Source organism: Mus musculus, chromosome 12 (assembly GCF_000001635.26).
Source record: "Mus musculus strain C57BL/6J chromosome 12, GRCm38.p6 C57BL/6J".
Classification (NCBI taxonomy): Eukaryota; Metazoa; Chordata; class Mammalia; order Rodentia; family Muridae; genus Mus; species Mus musculus.
Window position 1 is genome coordinate 112,423,746 of NC_000078.6, and position 19,205 is coordinate 112,442,950.

The 19,205-nt window shown below is 52.0% G+C and overlaps 1 long non-coding RNA gene across 1 annotated transcript; it reads right to left on the reverse strand.

The window, feature by feature from the left end:
• Window positions 1-4,538: 4,538 nt before the first annotated feature.
• On the reverse strand, window positions 4,539-11,593 carry B020018J22Rik (Riken cDNA B020018J22 gene). The gene is made up of 3 exons (NR_045950.1): window positions 10,600-11,593; window positions 6,740-7,157; window positions 4,539-6,349 (listed from the first exon to the last, which is right to left on the reverse strand). It is a non-coding gene; the product is annotated as a Riken cDNA B020018J22 gene (long non-coding RNA).
• Window positions 11,594-19,205: the final 7,612 nt, after the last annotated feature.

A 19,205-nucleotide genomic window follows, 5' to 3' on the forward strand; every position in this document is an offset into this window, starting at 1 on the left:
AAGTAAAACAAAATAGCGGCTCACAAGGAAGGAGTACACACTGCCTTTGCAGAAGACCCGAGTGTGGTTCCCAGCACCCACACCAAGTGGCTCACAACTGCCTAACTCCAGCTCCAGGAGACTCAACAGCACACACCATACACACACACACACACACACACACACACACACAAATGCACATAACTAAGAATAATAGTAATAGCTGGAGAGATGGCTCAGGGGTTAAGAGCACTGGCTGATCTTTCAGAGGACCCAAGTTCAATTCCCAGCACCCACATGGCAGCTCACAACTCTCCACAACTCCATCTGAGGGGAGCCAACATCCTCTTCTCACTTCCTCAGGCACCAGGCATGCACGTGGTGCACAGCCATACACATAAAGTAAAATAAAAAGTAAATCTTTTTTTTAAAGGATAGTAATGGTAAAATAAAAATTTAAGTACTACAAGAAAAACCTGGGATCGCACGTATGACATCAGTGTAAGAGCTTGAAGTCTCCAGTATCTGGGAAAGTACAGATGGACGAGGGAGGGGCTCTCACTGGAAACCCACCTTGGCAAACTGACAGGCTGGTACAGTGCTCTGGGGGAGGGGGCCAGCATGGATGCTGGCAGGGAAATGGGCCTCTCAGTGATCCTAGAAAGCAGCATTCCAACGCCATCTGAAGAAAAACCATCTTGGCTCACAAAGCCCCAGGTCCTAGGCTCTTCGCTGTGCTCTGCTGCTAGAGAAGCACCCAGCCTGCAAGTTTGCACAGATGGCATTCCGTGCCTGCAGTCCTGGAGGCCTGAGGTGGCCAGGCATGGCCACTCACCTTCCTGCTTTCTTCCCGAGTCTCACAGGGTCATCTCTCTGGGTATGTCTTTGTTCCGATCTCTTCCTTCTATATGAGGACACCAATTCGGTGGATTGGAGCACCCTAGTGGTTGTATTTTACTGTCGTTACTTCCTTAAAGATCCTTGGTCTAAATATAATCATGTGCTAAGGCCCTGGGGTTTGGACATCAACCTGTGATCTGAAGGTGTCTTAGTTTAACTCCCTGTTGTGATAAAATAAACGACATATGGGAGGAAGGGCTTATTTGGTTCCCAATTCTCGGCTATGTCCATGTTGGAGGGAGCAGAGAACCTATCCAGGCATGCTAATTCTCAGCATATCATCTCCTCTCTTACACTCCAGGTTTCCTTGCCAGGGAATGATGCCACCCACAGGGGGCAGACCTTCTCACTAGTCAAGGTTATCTTCCATAGGCAAACCGGATCCCAACAATTCTTCATTGCAATTCCCTTTCCAGGTGATTCTAGGTTGACAGCTTAAAACTATCCATCACAGGAGGTGGCCCAGCTCAGCTCCTAACAGCCTATATAGTCTTGCTTCAGTAGGGAACAATCTGCTTTGGCAGAGAGCAAGCAGCCGATACACACAGATCCAAGAGGGAAGCTTCAAGCCCTGGCATTTGTTCACGAGAGGAGGAACCTTAAACCGCTAAACCAGGAGGCCCACCGAGAAGCTGTTTGTTACACATGGATAAAGTGAAGGGCACCCTCATGCTCGGACACTGCAGTGTGCTGAGGGCCTCAGGCTCCCCAGAGGAGGAGGCACCACGATGATTGCTGACTCAAGAGCAGAGACCAGATGAGACAGTGTTCACACTGGGAGGCTAATCTAGGGGAGGGAGACCTGAGCGGAAGGGCAGAGGGAGGGACAAAAGACAAAGAAACAATGACAGATGAGGAGGGTCCTCACCCACCAAGGAGAAGGAAGACCGCACAGACAGCAGCCCACACAGGGGAGGTGCCTTGTGAGCTCTGCACAATTCCTAAGATCATTCCTTGTAGCCACATAAAACTCCTGAGAGCTACAAGAACACCTAAAAACCTCAACGCAGCAGGTGTGGATGGAAAAGGTTGTCAATGCCTCAGTCACCACGCCACACCCACTGGGACATGGGAGCAGGAGATGAAGAGTCTCATGGTGGGGTCTGGGGAGACTACAGTGTGTTCCTGTGCTGGAGTCAGTGTATAGTCCACAACAGTAAGGAAGGAAAGGAGAGCAGGGACTGAGACACTCAGGACCACAACCACTCACAGAGGCCACACCGCTGCGAATGACACTGTCCTATAATGCTGTCTGCAGAGACAGGCGGTGAGTGGGTGGGTAGATGGGGCCAAGAGGGGGCAGTGTTGGTGGGTGCAGGAAAGGGGGGTGCTGCTGGGTATGGGGAAGTACTGTTAGATACAGAAGAGAACACTGCCAATGGGGTGCTCATAGCTGACTCTGTCCTCACCAGGAGCATTTGGGAGACACTGGCAGTGCCTGTAGGCACACTGCAGCAACAGAGAGGGGAACTTAACTGCTGCTACAGAAAGAGATACAAGAGAGCCGGCCTGACACTTCCCTGAGGGTCTGCAGACAGTCAAAGACACGACACGGGCTGCCCCAACTCTCCTAGACTCAGCTGAGATGCCGAGTCTCCCATCTGTCTGAGAAGCATAGAATCCTCACTAATGGGTTTGGGGCCACAACATGGGAAAGCTGCCATCTCCTGCCAGGTCAGGGCCCCACATTCTGGGCTGGCCAGGCATGCTGGGTTTCCTAGAATGGATAGATATGTCACTGCCTGGAATGATCTAAATCTGCCCTCAGCCTCAGCCCAGGACAGCCATGGCCCACGCTATGTCCGTGGGCCTCTTTGTTAAGGTGCTATGTGGTGTAGACAGCTTTCTCCTCAGGCCCTGGGAAAGGCCACTGGTATCAGCCTGAGGGCTTGTAATCGCCACAGGTGACACTCACAGGATCCTGGGAGCTGGGCCACACTCGGCTCTGCTCGTCAGCATTCTGGGATCTGCAGGCTGGCCTCGGCTCAGGGACCCCACATCTCCACAGCCAATGAAATGGTGATTGCTCCCAATTCTATGTAATTGAGTTTCCCTCACATGGGACCAGCCAGCAATATAATTTCTAGGATGATCAAACCCTGCCAGGGCCTGAGCACAGTTACTGAGTCGTAGGATTTCGGAATGAGCTCTGCTGCCATGGTGAGTCTGAAGAAGATTGTTCCCCGAGGCCCTGGCACTGTCCTGCTGATGAGGCATCTCAAGTACCCCTGCTCCCCGCTGAGGTGAGTTTTACCTCTGACTCACCAGCTGGGCAACAGCCCAGAGAAAACCTCACTCCATCCCGCCACGGCTCACGGGCAGCCTAACCCACCCACATCCACAGAGAAAGCCTCCTGCTCTCTGCCATACTTCCCAAAGGGCCATGGATATGGCAGCGTAGGCTCTCATCTCCATTCCGACCAAGGAACCAGGCAGAATAACTACTTAGGGCCATCATCAGCATCTGGTCCCCAATGCTTCCAGGGACCCTCCAGATAGCCACTGTGTTACATTTACGCCTGGTCCCCAGGGACTGAGTCTCCTGAGTCTACTAAGGGGATGTGTGTGTGTGTGTGTGTGTGTGTGTGTGTGTGTGTGTGTGTGTGTGTAATAGTCTAGAGGGACCCAGACCATTACACTCCCAACAGGAGTGTGGGGCTCAGCTCAGCAGCAGGTGGCATGTGGTCCTTATGTGCAGGGATATCAGCTGCCTAGTGGCTTGCCCTTCCTTACAGCTGACCCCAGGTTCAACAGGTAACAGAGAAAATGAAGAACTCACTGGCAGGTGTAAGGCTTAGAGAGGACAGGCTCTCTCAGGCCTTGAGGTCTACAGAGAGACTAAGGCTGAAAACAGGCAGAGACCACAAACGAGGAGAAGAGCTCACATTGCTGGAGCCCAGGAAGGCAGAAGAGAAGGAGGCAGGTGACCACAGGTGCAAAGACTGGGCCTTGAAGGCAGCTCCGCTGGACCAAGTGCCTTCTAGCAACAATGTATTAGAATCCTTCTTCCCAATGGCTAGGGCGGTCCCTCTGCTCTGAGGGGCTCTCCTGCAGTTCCAGAGATGAGAAAGGCTTCAGGGAATCTTTGTTTCTGTGCAGCAGCCTCCCAGGAAGGCCATCTGTGGCACCCACCCTGAGAGTCTCTTTCTGGAGAAGACAGAGGGTGGAGAACCCCCTGGCCCAACTATCTGCCTCTTCTATACCTCTGCAGGGCCCTGTGGATCTCCCCACACCTGCTGTCTTTCCAGCTGCCCCTCCCCCATTCTAATGATCTTAAGACTGTTTAGCCCGGGAGAGAGACTGAGATAGACCAGAAGTGCGGAGGAAAGGCTGGGAAGAGATGCTTCCCACACATCCATGGAGTACTCTGCCAAACTCCTGAAGGAGGTTAACAGGCTGGTCATCTCTCAGGGAGTGCTCCCCTGAAAAGGGGACTTGTCGGTGATAGTGACATCGGAGGCTGGGCCACCCCAGAGCCACCACCAAGAGACCCAGATCATTGGCCTTCCAAAGCTTCTTTGAGAGATAGTCTGGTACTAATTAAACCTCGTGGCTTTCCAGGCAGGATTAGAACACGCATGGGTCCTGCCCTCCCCATCCTGACCCACAGAGGAAGCCTTCCTTGCCCTCCACGCACCAATAATCTGAGGACCCAGGTTGGAGCTCACCATGCGTCTGGTTTAATGATCACTCGGTGCTGTAATTAGATATTAAAAACCTCACTGTGCCTTCATAGAATAACATAGAAGGAATAATAAAGTATCATAGTTATAAAGTCATCAAAATGTAATAAAACGGTATTACCAAAGGCTTAAATTTTAACGATGGTTTTTTAGTATGTCACTTAATATGTAATTAAAGTTACAAAATATAAGACAAAATAATGAAAATGGAGCGATGTGGGGGTTGAGGGCCTGGAGGTTCCAGCTCAACTTACAGTGGCCATGTGCAAAGGCCGTGAGGCCTTTGCAAACTATGGTCTCCATCAGGGGCCTGGCCAGTTATGGCTGACCTTCTGATTTCTTGTTCCTACAAACCCCCCTCCCCCAAAAGCTGGCTCTGTTACTGACTAGAATGCCTATGAATAAACATCCCCAGGAGCTTGCTGACCCTGCCCTGTGGGTGGGTAACTCCAGGCCCCCCCACGTGCCTCTCACTCATTGACCTAATTTCTCCGGGTCAAAGGTTGCTCAGTTGTGTGTGGGGTGTGTGTGGCACCTAAACTGGTGGGGTGTGCCAGGTACAGGGCCCCAGGTGTCCATATCTTGTCCAGGAGTAGGCAGACCGGTCACACAGCAGCTGTGCTGTGGCTGGAGCAGCCTGCTGCTGTGCAGCCCAGAAGGGTGATCTAGCAGGAGAGCAGGTTCAGGGAAGGTTGAGCCATTCCACGGGGCAAAGCTATAGATCCAGGGATCGTTCATCGCTAGACTGCCTAACATGGGGAAAGCTGTGCTGTGCACCTCAAAACTGAGCCCTAGTATCTCTGCTCCTCTCAGACTGACACAACTCTCGCTCTCACCTGGACTTGACCACAGTCTTAGGCCGAGCAGGAATCCTGATCTGAGACAGACCCTGAATCCCAGTCTCACGCTGAGCCCTGTTCCTAGCTGCTGCACTTCCAGAGGTTCCCTCGTTTTTATGGCACCTGTGGCTCTTCTCAGGAAGTTTTTAACTGGGTTGCTGAATTCTCCATGTCCAGAACAGAGCTCTGCAGGAACCATTCCCCGCTGCCTTTTCCCTGTCATGTCTTCCTTCCTGGTAGCATCTTGGCTCTAGGTGGCAGGCTCTAGGATGCATGGCCAGACAGGTGTTCTCTTCGAAGTAACTCTCACAGGGGCCGGTTCACAACTGCCTGTCACCCAGGAGAAACAGCCATGCTGTCTGTGGTGCTTTCCTGTAGGCTCAGGGTCTAGCCCCATGCTGTTTGCACTTATGCTCGGGACTGCTGGGTGAGCTGAGGCAGGCCCTCTCCCGTGGTCGCGTTCCTCAGTCTCTTTCCAACAGATATGGCAGCTTTACACTGATCTAGACAGCAGTTAGGAGTGGACCAGCCATCCAGAGAAGGTCTGGCTGACATTGCAAGGTGCCCGCTGACCTCCTGAGAGCCAAGACTGGCACAGCACCCCCTTCAGGCTGCAGTGACCAGCAAGTGTGTGCTCTCCAGAAAGAAGGGGGCTGATACCTCAGTGTAGATCATCCTTAAAAAAGAAACCACTGGTGGGTGCCTCTCTACAGCCCCATAAATCCAGAGGGGAGGGGGCTGCGCTCAGAAAGCTGAGCCTTTTGAATCTAAATGGCCAATTTGGTCAATGAATCAATTTCACTGGGCTGCGGCGAGCGCGCAGATGAAAGCAGTTTTAAGACCTGTTTAAAGCAGCAAGCGCCTCTTTGTTCCCGCTTTTCTCATACCGCTGCCCTCTAATGTTTCATCTGTATTCATTTTTATGGCTTTCCAAATTATAGATGTCAGCTAAAAAACAAAAAAAAGAGAGCTTGAGAAGAGGCAACAGCTGCCATCGAAAAGAAAGGCCGAGCGACCCCTCCCACGGGAGGGCACCAGGGGACTGTCAGGCCCTCCTCAGCCCAGCCCTCTGGATCCAAGTCTTGGTCTTCCCACATCTCAGCAACCTGAGGCTAACTTGCTCTGACCACGGGGCAGAGGATGCGACAGATGCCCCTGCCAGGAGGAGCCCAAGCTCCTGTAGGGAGAGCTCACCCGACTGAAGTAAACCTTGGAGTATGGAAAACCCAGGCTACTAAACTAAGCCTTTGAGGGCAGCTCAGAGTGACCTGCTTCTCTCTGTGTATTTTCTTCTTCATATCCTCCGTGCCCAAGCAGTAAACCACGGTAACATCTCACCCTTGGGGATTCGTGTTCTGATGATTTGGAACAAGTCCAGCCACCAGCAGAAGTGTAACACGCACATTTTCTTTGATAGCTGAGGCGCCCGCTTGGCGGTTCACAGTGTAGAGTCAAGAGGTCAAGACTGGGGGCAAGGCTCGGCAGGGCCAGTAGGAACATGCCAGTCTTCCTGCTCTCCTCTGATGTCCTGCGGCGACAGCACGAGCTGAGGAATGCGGCTGCACCATAATAAAACTTTATTTGTAAGAAATGAGCAGGAGGCCAAGTTGAACCACCAACCAGGTCAGGGCCTCATTGATCTGTTAGCGTGACCCAGTGCCTTCTCGGTAACATCCGGTCCCAGCCCCACTCCAGCTTCTAGTTGCAGTTTTCAAAGTTCCTGATTCTCCTTATATTCTCATATATTCTTTAAATCCTGGAACACAGACACACCCATAACCAGTTAATTCTTTATTTACTGTTTCGGCCACCTCTGTTACTTCTGGTGTGCCTCCAGCTCCTGACCTCTCTCCTGTTTCTGGTAATGTCTTCTTATGTCTTTGTTGTCTGCTATTCTCGGTTTGATGCTGGGCACTGCCCCAGGGAGCACATGGAAGAGTGTTGGGCTCTGTATTGACTTACATCCCTTGGAAGAGTGTTGGCCTTCACCTGGCAGCGGCTGGGTTTACTAAAGAAGGCGGATCTCTAAAGGGTTTTTTTGATGCTTTGGGAGTGGTCCAGGGTGGTCTTTTCTCCAGCGTGGGGTGAGCTGTGCAGCCAGAAGTCTCCTGAGGTCTCTGCTGAACACTGTGTACCCTTTGAGCACTCTGTACATGGTTTGGAGGACTCAGATGGTCTAAGACGCCCACCTTATAGCGCTCTGCTTATTACCCTTTCTCCAGGCTCCTGAAGTTCACGGCCTCCATGGGACACTGGCGCTCAGGCAGACTCCCGTGCAGTCCCCTGAACAGATAACTAAAGCTCTTTGCACCTTCTTTGCTGGCGTCCTCCCCTCCAAAAGCTAGCCATCTTAGCCTCTCAGTCTCTGAGTCTGTCTCTCCGCACATTAGCAAGAGCGCTAAGCCACATGGGCTCCTTATGGCCCCAGACAAAGAGTGGTCATCGTTAGGATGACAGAGGGAAGAAGTGAAAAGGCCTCAGCCCCACAGAACCTCATCAGCCCCAGGAAGTACCTCACTCAATCCAACAGACCTGCCTAGGCTCTGTCTTATATGTTCCCCTACCACCTAGTCGACAGCCACCCGGATGCCGCTGACAGGCCTTGGAAAAGAGTCTCTACTTGACTCGCACAGTAAGATCACTGGTGACCCGGAGTCTAGGTGGTACAGTCTGGGAACCACTGGGACAATTCAGATAGACCAGAAATGGCACGTTGGAGCCTCTTGGCATGACTTCTGCCTACTTCCTGGACCACATTCCACTCTTGTCTACCCGGTCCTCAAGCCTCTGCGCCAGCTCATAGCTCTGGATTCTGCTTATAACCCCACACTCCAACACACACACAGAGCAATTCTTTACCAGGCATTATCTGGCCAGGGAGCCCTTAAGGACACAGCCCGGCTATGCAGACACACCAAAGAGTTTCCCATTTAACTGTCCAGGTAGCCCAAGTGCCAGTCCTCGGAACAAGGCTCTCACACACACCCTCCCTGCCCACAGCAACTTGGGTGTGGGCAACTTCAGACCCAGATCCCTGCTCAATGCAGATGTTACACCTGCTGGAGATCAAGGAAGGAACTATTCTCAGCTAGTGCTCAGCTAAAGGACTCTTGGGTGGGAGAATTGGAGGCCCACGGCGGACTCATACTGTGGAATGAGAGGCCAGAGGGGTCAGGCAGCCCGTACTGGGATAGAGAGAAGATCCCTCTTGCCCTGATCCCACCCTCCTCAGGGTTCAGCAGGCAGTAAGAGGAACACACAGAACACAGCCTTCTCAGTTGCTCTCCCTCTGCAGCCAGTGGAGCGTCCCTTCACCCATCTGCTCAGCCCTCGCTCCTCAAGGTCACCAAGAAGCAGGAAGGGACCCTCTTCCTGTTCACCTCTAGCCAGCCTTTCCCTGTGGGAATCCAGGAACCATCTTCTTCACCATTAACACACCCACCCTCCCCTGGTGACCTCTCTGTGGTCCCTGTTAGAGACCACTGCCTTCTCAGCTCCCTGCTGCCCCCCTCAGTCCAGACCTTCACCCCAAATCCAAACCCTTTTCTCTTTCCACACCCCAGCCCACAGAAAGCCACTGTCCCAGCAGGTGAGCATCACCTGGCTGGCTGGTGTATGTCTCCTGGGGACTTCAATGGTCTGACTGAAGTGAGAAGAGACCACTGTGTCACTCTGGGTCTTTGGGAAATGAAAAAAAAAAAAGAGTAAAGGGGTGATTGGTCCAGGCAGGAGCTGTCCCTCGATCCTTGATGACCTCAGCCTGGATGGCTTCCGCCAACCCTGTGAACGACATAACATGGGCAGGGCAGGGCAGGGCAGGGCAGGGATTGAAGTGGCCCTGACTACTGGTCCCCACCCTCTAAGGAACCAACCTAGTCTGCATCTCTGCCCACCAGTGGCCACCCCTGACTCTGAGGTACAAGGTCTGAAACAGCTTACTGCTGTTCTTAGTTTATTTCCATCTGCCTTCTCTTCTTCTCTGGGACTCCAGTCCCTGGGGAGGTGAGTGTCTTCCTTTGGGGCCACATGCCCTTTCTCAGGAGGTTGGTTGCTTCAGACTGAGTGAGCCCACTCCTTGCAGCAAGAACACCCACCATGTGGCCTGGACTACTATCAGCTTGGTGACTGGACTACTCCCAGCCATGGTGGCTGCCTACCACCTGCTCTGAATGCACCCAGGTTCCTCCACGGTTTGTGATGTCTGTGATCTGGCATTTGGAGAGAATAAGGCAAAGGCAATTTTACCAGTGCAATAAAACCAGCCACGTGCTTCTCTGATGGTTTTAATGAGATTCCGTCTATCTCCCCTGACTGAGCTGGCAGACGGTAACCCCATGTATGAGGTCAAAATGAATGTCGTTTGGTCTCCGGCAGAGCCGAGAGCCGTCGCCACGGAGCTTGGCTAATCTGCCCCAGCATCCGACAGGAGTGATCAGGAGATACCTCACAGGAAATTGTTTTCCCTCCTGTAACCATAACAACAGATGAGAACGGCCCTGCTCAACTTTCCAGGCCAGTCTTTGTCAACCTGTAACCAAACCTGGAGAGCAAAAAACAGGGGCCAGGGTTGGCCCAAGTGCATCATCAGTATTTGAGGATCGTCCCCTCTCCTAGCCCACTGAACAAGGACAGTTGGCATGCTCCAGAGAGTGGACTAGGGTTTTCAGGGGAGAAATGTGGGCCTTGTGGCACACTGCTGTGGGCTGTAGCGTCTGCCCGCGACTCTGATAGCACCCAGAATCTTCACAGACCTCAGGGTCAGGGACACATAGCTACCTTGACCCAGATTGCAGCTCAGTGTTCTACCTACATCGCTCCATGAGTGTACACATGAATGGCAGAAATACCGCTGAGAAAAATTAAGGGGCTCACTTGACAGAGCGCTACCACATGCGTCATGAGGGGAGGACTTGCTGTGACTGGGTAGAGTCAAGGTACTTCCCTCAAAACCCCACATTCACTGGCTGACCCGTCTCACCCGCCTTGATGAGTTTCAGGTTAGTGAGGAAACGAGTCTCCCACACAAACACAATAGCGGAAGGCACCCGATGAGAGTGCTTGGGGTTGTCCTCCGACCTCCATGCCTGACCACTGTGGACAGACAGACACATGTACACACACATACACAGAAGACACAGTCCCTAGTGACACAATTCTTCTAACATCCTTCAATTGGGTCACTTTGTACATTTTCTTACCTTGCCATAATATGTCACTCTCAAGAAATGGTCCACGGGCTGGGCATGGTGGTGCACTCGGGAGGCAGAGGCAGGTAGATCTCTGTGAGTTTGAGGCCAGCCTGCTCTACATATGTAGCAAGTTCCAGACCAATGAAGCTACAGTAATGAAACCCTGTATCAATCAATCAATCAATCAATCAATCAATCAATAATCGATCCCTGTATCTAGTCCACTGCTCTCTAGAAACGTCCTCACAGACGAACCCAGAGGTATACTTTACTAATTCCATAGGAATTTCCCATAATCGACTGGGCAATGAAGATCCCACCACCCAAGCAGTCTGCCCTTGGATCTCTGCCCCAGCACCCCAGGGTCAGACCTCAACCATCTGTACCTTGCTTGGCTTTGTTCAGGGCTCTTGGGTATAGACTGGAGTCAGAGGGTTGAAGTAGGCTAATCTGGGGAGATGCAGTTTCCTGATGAGCCTAGGCTTCCACCCATAGTCAGGAACCACAGCACAGGTCATAGCACAGTGTGGAGGCAGAGGGTCTGTGTGGTACCTTAGCAGCTTTGAGCCATAGGGGACTCAGTGAAGGGGAGGGGCCTGCATTAAGCCCCACCCACCAGGCTTTCCCAGACAGCGTTGCCCCATAAAACAGAGCTAGCCTGCAAGCCCTGGAGTCTATTATCAGAGCTCCATCTTCTGACATTTGACAGAGGCAGTACCTCCTGCTGCCAAGTCCCCTCCAGCAGAGCTGTCCTTCCTAGGTCAATTCACCTATAACTTCCCACGCCAGCCTGATGCCTTTCATCATACACTCTGTCCTACTGTGGCTGGGCCCTTCTCGCAGGGAGCCAACTGCATGTAAGAAATCCAAAGGCATGTAAGAAATGTCTCAGTGGCAGACAAGGAGCAGAGAGAGGGCTTGACACATGCCCCTTCCCCTCATGCCCAAGCATACCAGGGGAAACTTCCCACCCTTGTTCTGGAGCGGCTAAGAGAGCCGCCCACCCACAGGCTGGTACCCTGCAGCCCTGCCTCACTGCACCTCCAGCCTGGGGACCGTCAGCCAGAAGCAGAGGAGGACTGGCGCATAGGCAATTTTCCCCAGAAACAAATGGAGAGAAATTGCTCTAACAGGCGAACAGCCTCTGTTTCAGGCTAATTTCCACATAATAGAATCAAACTGCTTCCCTTTCTCTTCGCTGTCTCCTCTGCATAATTTGACAAATTGCAGACGCGATTTGATTCCGGGCTTGAACACAGACTCAGATTCTTCTCAATAGTCATAGACAAAAGAGGGAGGGGTAGCGAGACGGCAGAGGGTCCCCTCAAAGTGCTGGCTTCTGCACCCCTTCGGAGGGAACAGTGCAGGTACTATCAGGGTCTCAGGTCCCAGAAGCTGCTCCACAACCCACTCAGGAAAGGGGAGGTGTGGGGCCAGAAGCCAGAAAGGGACTGGCCAAGCTCAGCATTCCTCCACCGCTCCCCACAGGCAAGCCACGCCATCTGGGAAGGGCCTCGGTCCAGGGATTTGATGTGCAATATGTCCTGGGGGCCTCGTGTGGGGAGGGCTCAAGTGTGCCTGGCACACCCAGCCTCACACCCAGCCAAAATCAAGGCTTGTGCTTGCCTTGCGACTCAGCGACATGGTGAGAAGTGGCCCAGCCAGGAGAGCAGCTGCACTCCGCCCTGCCCACAAAGCTGCTAGACCCTCGCCTGTCTCCCAGCTCACATCCACCCTCATCCTTGCACGCCTCACTCTAGTGGGCTCCCAGAGCTACTTCATACCCGCCCCTGGCACCATCTACATATACACAGAGAAGCAGACTAGAATATCCCACAGGAGTGTCTCCCCATCCAGCACACAGTAGGTGCACATGTTAACACCTGCCTGAAAGTACTGAGATCCCTGCAGACCTCCCTAGCCTCATGCTGGAATGCAGACACAGAGGCAAGTGGGAAACAAGGACAAGACAAAAGAACATTGACATTTCTACACACCACACACACACACACACACACACACATACCATGTACACTCACACATACTCATACACACTTAGCCACACTCACACACACACACACACACACACCACGTACACTCACACATACTCATACACACTTAGCCACACTCTCACACACACACACATACCACGTACACTCACACATACTCATACACACTTAGCCACACTCACACACACACACACACACACACACACACACATACCACGTACACTCACACATACTCATACACACTTAGTCACACTCTCACACACACACACACAAACACACATACACACACACACATACACACACATGCACACACGTACAATATGCTATTTTAAAGGAGAAACTGTTATTTCTAGAGGTACTTATCTTAAAATTATACCAGTGCTCTATCAAAACAGGCTCAACCATTAGAGGTCACAGTATCCTCCTGAGTTCCTCCAGGTTTCTCTGGTGTGCTCATAAGGCATACCTGTAAGCAAATGGCCCCAGGGAGGGCACAGGTCCCAGCCACCTTGCAGGGTTGGAATGGACAGCCTTCCACCCTTCTTGCAAAGAATGACCTTCTGGTGACACAAAGACAGCTGGAGACTCTAAGGAACACCCTGAGGACAGCGGCATGCTCAGGCCATAGGGAACTCTGACTAGGGGACACCCTGAGAATGGGGGCTTGCTCTGGCCATAGGGGACACTCAGGGGCACTCAGAGAGCCACAAGGCCCTTCTGGGAACTGAGGATGCCAAGGGAGAAAGCAACAGAAACAGAAGGGCAGGAGCTAGAGACAGCAGGCAGGGCCCTGGCATGGAAGGGCACCAAGATGCCCCTGGAAATGGAGGCATTCTGGAGGCTGGCATATGCATATGCAATACAAACTAGCTGAGTACCAGCTGGACAGGCAGGCTTAAGGACGTGATTCTGTTGGCAAAACCTCTACTGTGTTTCAAAGCCAAAAGTATGTGCTTTAAGGACAACATGTGGCTTGTGACAAGTTGGCCCCACAAGGCGACTGATTGAAAGCAGACTTGTGACATGTGTCCAAGGCACCAGTCAGGGGTCAGTCTATACAGTACCCGAGTCCCAGCAGGGAAAGGCCCAGCAGCCAAGGGAGGTGAGCAGGGGCTACCCTGTACCCTGATCTTCCTCTGGAGGGCAGAATTTGCATCACATGTGACATACATTACACATGAAGAGAAACACACACACACACACACACACACACACACACACACACACACACACACACACACACACACGAACAGGCCTAAGAGAAAGACAGAAGACAGTTGGATTTCTCTAAAAACTCCAAGGTTCGGGAGAAGGAAGACCCTGTGCAGCTGGCAGAAATTTCTCAGGGGACATAAGTCAGGGGTTAGGACCAGCCCCTGTTGAAGGCAACGGATTAGAGTTTGGATTATTCCAGGGAATTCTAGGACCTAAGACCTTGAGGGTTTCAGAGAAGGTGGTCTTGGTACAGAACTCCAGCAGACCAAGGTGGCTCTCCATACTTTACGGTACTTTACCAAGTACCCACCTTGAGGGCAGCCACACTCTAGACACCTTTGCAAGCCAGCAAACTCAACTCTGGGGTTCTGATGCCAGGGAGCCACCAAGTGGTTTTGTTCCAGGTCGCCTTCCCCTTACCTTCCCGGACTGAATCCTGTTTACACCAGGCACCAAAAAAGTGGGGACTGGCCGGCATGTCTGTGGGCAGAGTCTCAGCCCTGGGGGGGTCCTCCTGAGCTTTGTGCCTACCCAGTTGTTACCAGAATCACCCAGAAAACAGTACCCAAACATGCCAGCTATTTCTTAAAGTTAGGTGAGGCAAGGTGGGTCCCTACAGCAGACACGAAGTTAATTTAGTCATGGAGTAACTGGTGGCAGCCACACAAATGATTTGTTAATTCTTTTTAAATAAAAATCGTTCACATCTTTTGCTGTGGGTATAGAGCACTGTGTACAGGCCAGCCGACGGGAGCTTCTGACTCATTGCCAGATGTCAGCCTTGCACCCTGATGCCAAGTAGGAGCTGCCTGTCGCTACCTCAAAGCGCTGTTCCTTGGCGCTTCTTAAGAGGACCATATTCACCCTCTCCAGGAATCTGCACAGCTGACTGTGACCACTGGTGCTGAGACAGGCATCCTGGCTGGGGTTCAGTGGGCGCTACCCGATAATCAGACTCCATTCATGAGCTGGGGTGCAGTAAAGAAGAATAGGGGCTTGTCCCAAGGGCCTGGAGTTCAGGGGAGGCCTCAAGAGAGTGCATTGTCAGCAAAGGAGCTGTGGCACTCGGCTAGGAACTGAGGAGGGTGTCCCCATGAAGTGACATTTACATAAAAACTCAATGCCAGTCTGAGACATATTGGAAACTGAGGCAAGACGGAACATGGTGAGTTAAGGAAGATGGTTGACTGAGTGGAGCCCAAGATGGAGCAAGGGAAGGAGGCAGGAGGCAGAAGAGGTGTGCACAGTGTGTATCTTAAGAAACTGTTTCGGGGGGCCATGTGTTCATCAAAGACAAGCAAACCATGGCTCATCCCAACAACAGAAAGTTACACAGGCAGAAGAGGAAGGAAAACTGATCCCCTTACAAGCACAACTAGACATGGGGACACGGGGGGGAAGCTGAACAAAAGGGTGCTTCTGTGGCTCTGCGCAGCGAATTACCCAGAAACAGGACAGTGGCGGTGACGAGGCTGGGACACATAATCCGTTTAGGCCGAGTCTGCCAAGTGTAGGTGGGGAGTGGGGGAGCAGGTCAGGAGAGCTGGACTGGGGCTCCCTCTCCCGTCTAACTCCTGTCCATTTTAAGATTATCTTTTATTTTGAGATGATAACATAATTATATCTTTCCCATTTCTGTTTCCTCCCATATGTTCCCTTGATCTTTTTCAAATTCATGACCTCTTCCTTCATTAATTGTTGTTATACATAACATATATGTGTGTGTATATATGTATATATATACATACATACACATAAATACGTAAGTACAGCCTGCTCAGTCTGTTTAATGGTATTTTCAGGGGTGACCATTATTGGATAACCAGTTGGTATGGTCTTCCCTGGGAGGTCTTGAAGGAGATCCAGCACTTTATTAAGTCAATGTGAATCCTAACTATATTCTAAATATTTGTCCTTAAACCCAACGATAAATGTAGTTCTCAACCCACATCAAGAAAACTTCCCTTTGCAACAAATGGAGACCATTACAGAAAACTATGACCAATCAAAATGCAGAGTTGTGGCACCCAGTCCCATGGGTGCCTTTACCAAACTGCTCCCACCTAAGGCTCAGGAGCCATGGCAGAAGGTGGGGAAGAAAGACTATAAGAGCCAAGGAACAGGGGATGGGGGTGCGTTAGTGTGAGACTGTGTCAGAAGCTATACCCGTACAGTCTGACCAACGTGACTTCCCAAACGTGAGCTGGACAAGGACAAAAGACATGCCAGCGTGGACAGAGAGGAAAGCCCAGGGCGCCTAACCCTCACACAGAACCACAGGGACTTTTTAAAAGTGCCATAGCATACATGAAGCAGATCAAAGAGATATAAGGGAGGCCCCAGCCTCTTGCTGGTAGTCCTCTCCCTCCTTCTCTAGGGGTGGGTGCTGATTCAATCAGGGGCCTGCAGCCCCAGGTTCCTTGCTTTTGTGTATGGGACCTGGTAGAGTTAGAGTGTAGCTGTGTTAAACAACTTCCCTCCCAGGACATTCTTCACCATGCATCTGTCTTTTTGGCACCCTTGGGTGAGGCAGGTTTCTGCTTTCTCAAGTGGGGGTCCTGGGCAACCCCCCACAATCCTGTACTGTCTGGAGTTATACACACACAGCCCCATCTGGACAGTAGAATGCCTGGCTCCTGCAGAGAACCAGATGGAGACCCTGCAGGAGACAAAGTCGCTCCCTCCCTGGGCAGCTGCTTCCCCACCCTGTTCCCACTTGTGAGAGAGGACTCTGGTGGCCCCTCAAAAGCTTTCTCTTTCTTCCCCTTTCTCCCCTCACCTCCTCATATTCCTATTCTCCCCTCCCTCCTTCCCTCCCTCCCTCCTTCCCTCCCTAATTCCCTCCCTCCCTCCTTCCCTCCCTAATTCCCTCCCTCCCTCCTTCCCTCCCTAATTCCCTCCCTCCCTCCTTCCCTCCCTAATTCCCTCCCTCCCTCCCTCGGTTCCTATTACCCCTCTTCCTTCCCATCCATTTCTCTCTATCTCCTCTTCCTCCCCTCTGTATTGGGATCCCCTTAGGGCCTATCCCACATGGCCATGTGGGATGCAGGGTCCTCCACATCCAGCCCTCACCTGGGAGATGCAACAGGTCCCAGTGTCCTGGCTTGACCCTGAGTCCATCTGCACTTAGATGGGGGAGCAGCTTCCCTCCCCATCCATGAGCATGGGTGGGGCTCGGTACCCTGGTCCACACCCTCCCTCTCATCTCTTGCATCTAGAAGCAGGTCAGGAGAGTGGAGGAGGGGGAGACAGGGATGATAGCAATTCTTTATAGCCTGAGATTAGTTATACTTTCTTTGGAAAATCCACACAAACTCTGTTTTAAATCCTCCAAGGTTGTCGCAGGGATATGCAACCTCAGGACCTTCAAAGTGGCACTGTTAAGCCTAGAGCTACCCAGAGCCTCTTAGAGCCCATCCTGCAGGCTCTTCCAGGGCTGGGCTGACTCTGGAGGCAATGCTTCCAGGCCAGGGGCCCAAGCCTCTCTGAACTGTGTTGCTGGCCTCCCATTGCTCCCTCTTCACAGGTCTCTGCTTCACGAAACCTTGGCCTGCCTAGGCTTTGCTTCACACACCCTGACTTTCACTAGGTTGAGGTTTTGGCCCCTGTGGTCCATTGGTGAACCAGTATTGGTACATTGTTCATGGAAGCCCAGGTTTCCCTCAGATTTTCTAGTCTTTCTCTGGTGTCCGCTCTCTTCCAGGATCCCAGTCAGGGCCCCAGGGACCTCTCATGGCCCAGTACATGGGGCTCTTCCTTCCCAGACCCCTTGCTTTTCATGACCTCAATAGTTTGAAGGAGCCTTGCTTGTCAGGGGAGGAGGGCTGAGCGATAGCCCTCCTTTTGGTCTTCTCTGACGTTTTTCTCATAATTAAACCAGTTTGTGGGCTTGGGGAAGATCTTAGAGCAAAGTGCTCTTCTTCCCCCAATAGGACAAGGGCACATGTTGTTCACAGGCCCTGCCTCTGCTGAAGTAGATTTCAGTCACCCATTGAGGTCCTGTCTATCAGGATTCCCCTTCATAAAGCCACCTTTTCTTTCCTCCTCTGGGCAACTGGGGAGGAGGATCAAAGAACCCTCACTGACAGTCCGAGTCTCCGTGAGACGTGTATCTTGTCTTGTTTATTGACTTATTTATCTAATCACTTGTTTGTAACATGGTGGATTCACAGATATTAATTTTATGCTTTGGATTAAAATCCGTTAAGTGTGCTTTATTGCTGCAATTTCAGCTCTGTTCATGAGAGCGCTGAAAGCTTATTCCTATGTCTTTAGAGCACCATGTACACGTGTATGCGTGTGTGCACGTGCATGTGTGCACACATGCGCGCGCGAGTGTGTATGTGTGTGTGTGTGTGTGTGTGTGTGTGTGTGTGTGTGTGTGTGTGTGTGTGTATACATGCACAGAGACAGTGGTTTCATGCACGAGGTGCTTTCAGAAAAGGCAGGCTCACACTGGGAATTATTGTCACAACCTGCAAGTCTGGCACCCCCAGGACCTGTCCTGCCCCATTCTGTGCCTGGAAGTCAGACACCACCCTGGGAACACAATGTTACAGTGCCTCTGCTCGGCTGTTGCTACTACTGTTCTTCTGTGTATCGGGCTGGTACTTCTGGATACAGGGCCTGGAGGAGGCTATGGGGTCACTTACCCCAATTGGATATGCTTCAGGTCTCCCTGCCTCTGCTGTGTGAGCCTCTGGGTACCTTGTCCCTCCTGAAAGAGCCCCAGGGTTTTCTGAGGTCCCCACCTGTCTTCCCATCATGGCCTTAGCTTGCCCAGCCCCATGGGTACCCTTTATCCTCCTGCAGGCAGGTGTCCCTGGGAGTGTTGTACTATGAGGTTTTTCTAGGTCTGGGGTCCTCAATCGGCCTTGTATGAACAGGCTTGATGCTTCTGCTGGTGGCCAGCATGGCAGGGTCCCCAGCTAGACAAATCAGACTGGCAGAGGAGCTGTTCCCAGAATGAAGGCAGACTGCATACCCACATCAACTACAGAAACACTCAAATAGCTTCAAGCTGTTGGTTCAGACGGCAGCGGGATCCCCCCAAACAAACAAACACAGGCTTGAAAGGCCGCTAGCTCCCTTTATAGATCCATCTCACAGCCAAGGAAGATATACCATGTGGAGATGGGGCCAGCATCATCTCAGGCTCCTGGGGTGGCGTGGCTGGCGCCCACAGCCACTGCCTTCTGGAGACTCTGCCCAGCAACAGCTTCTCCTGTTCTCACATCCATTCTGCACCAATGGCTGAAATGACCCATAGTCACCTAGAAGGTCCAGCGGCCAGTGCTTAGGACAAAGCAGGCCAGATCGGGCAGCAGGGCTGCTCCAGTCAGCTTTACGAGAGGCATTCATTCATTTATTTCCTTGGGGTTCTGGAAGCCA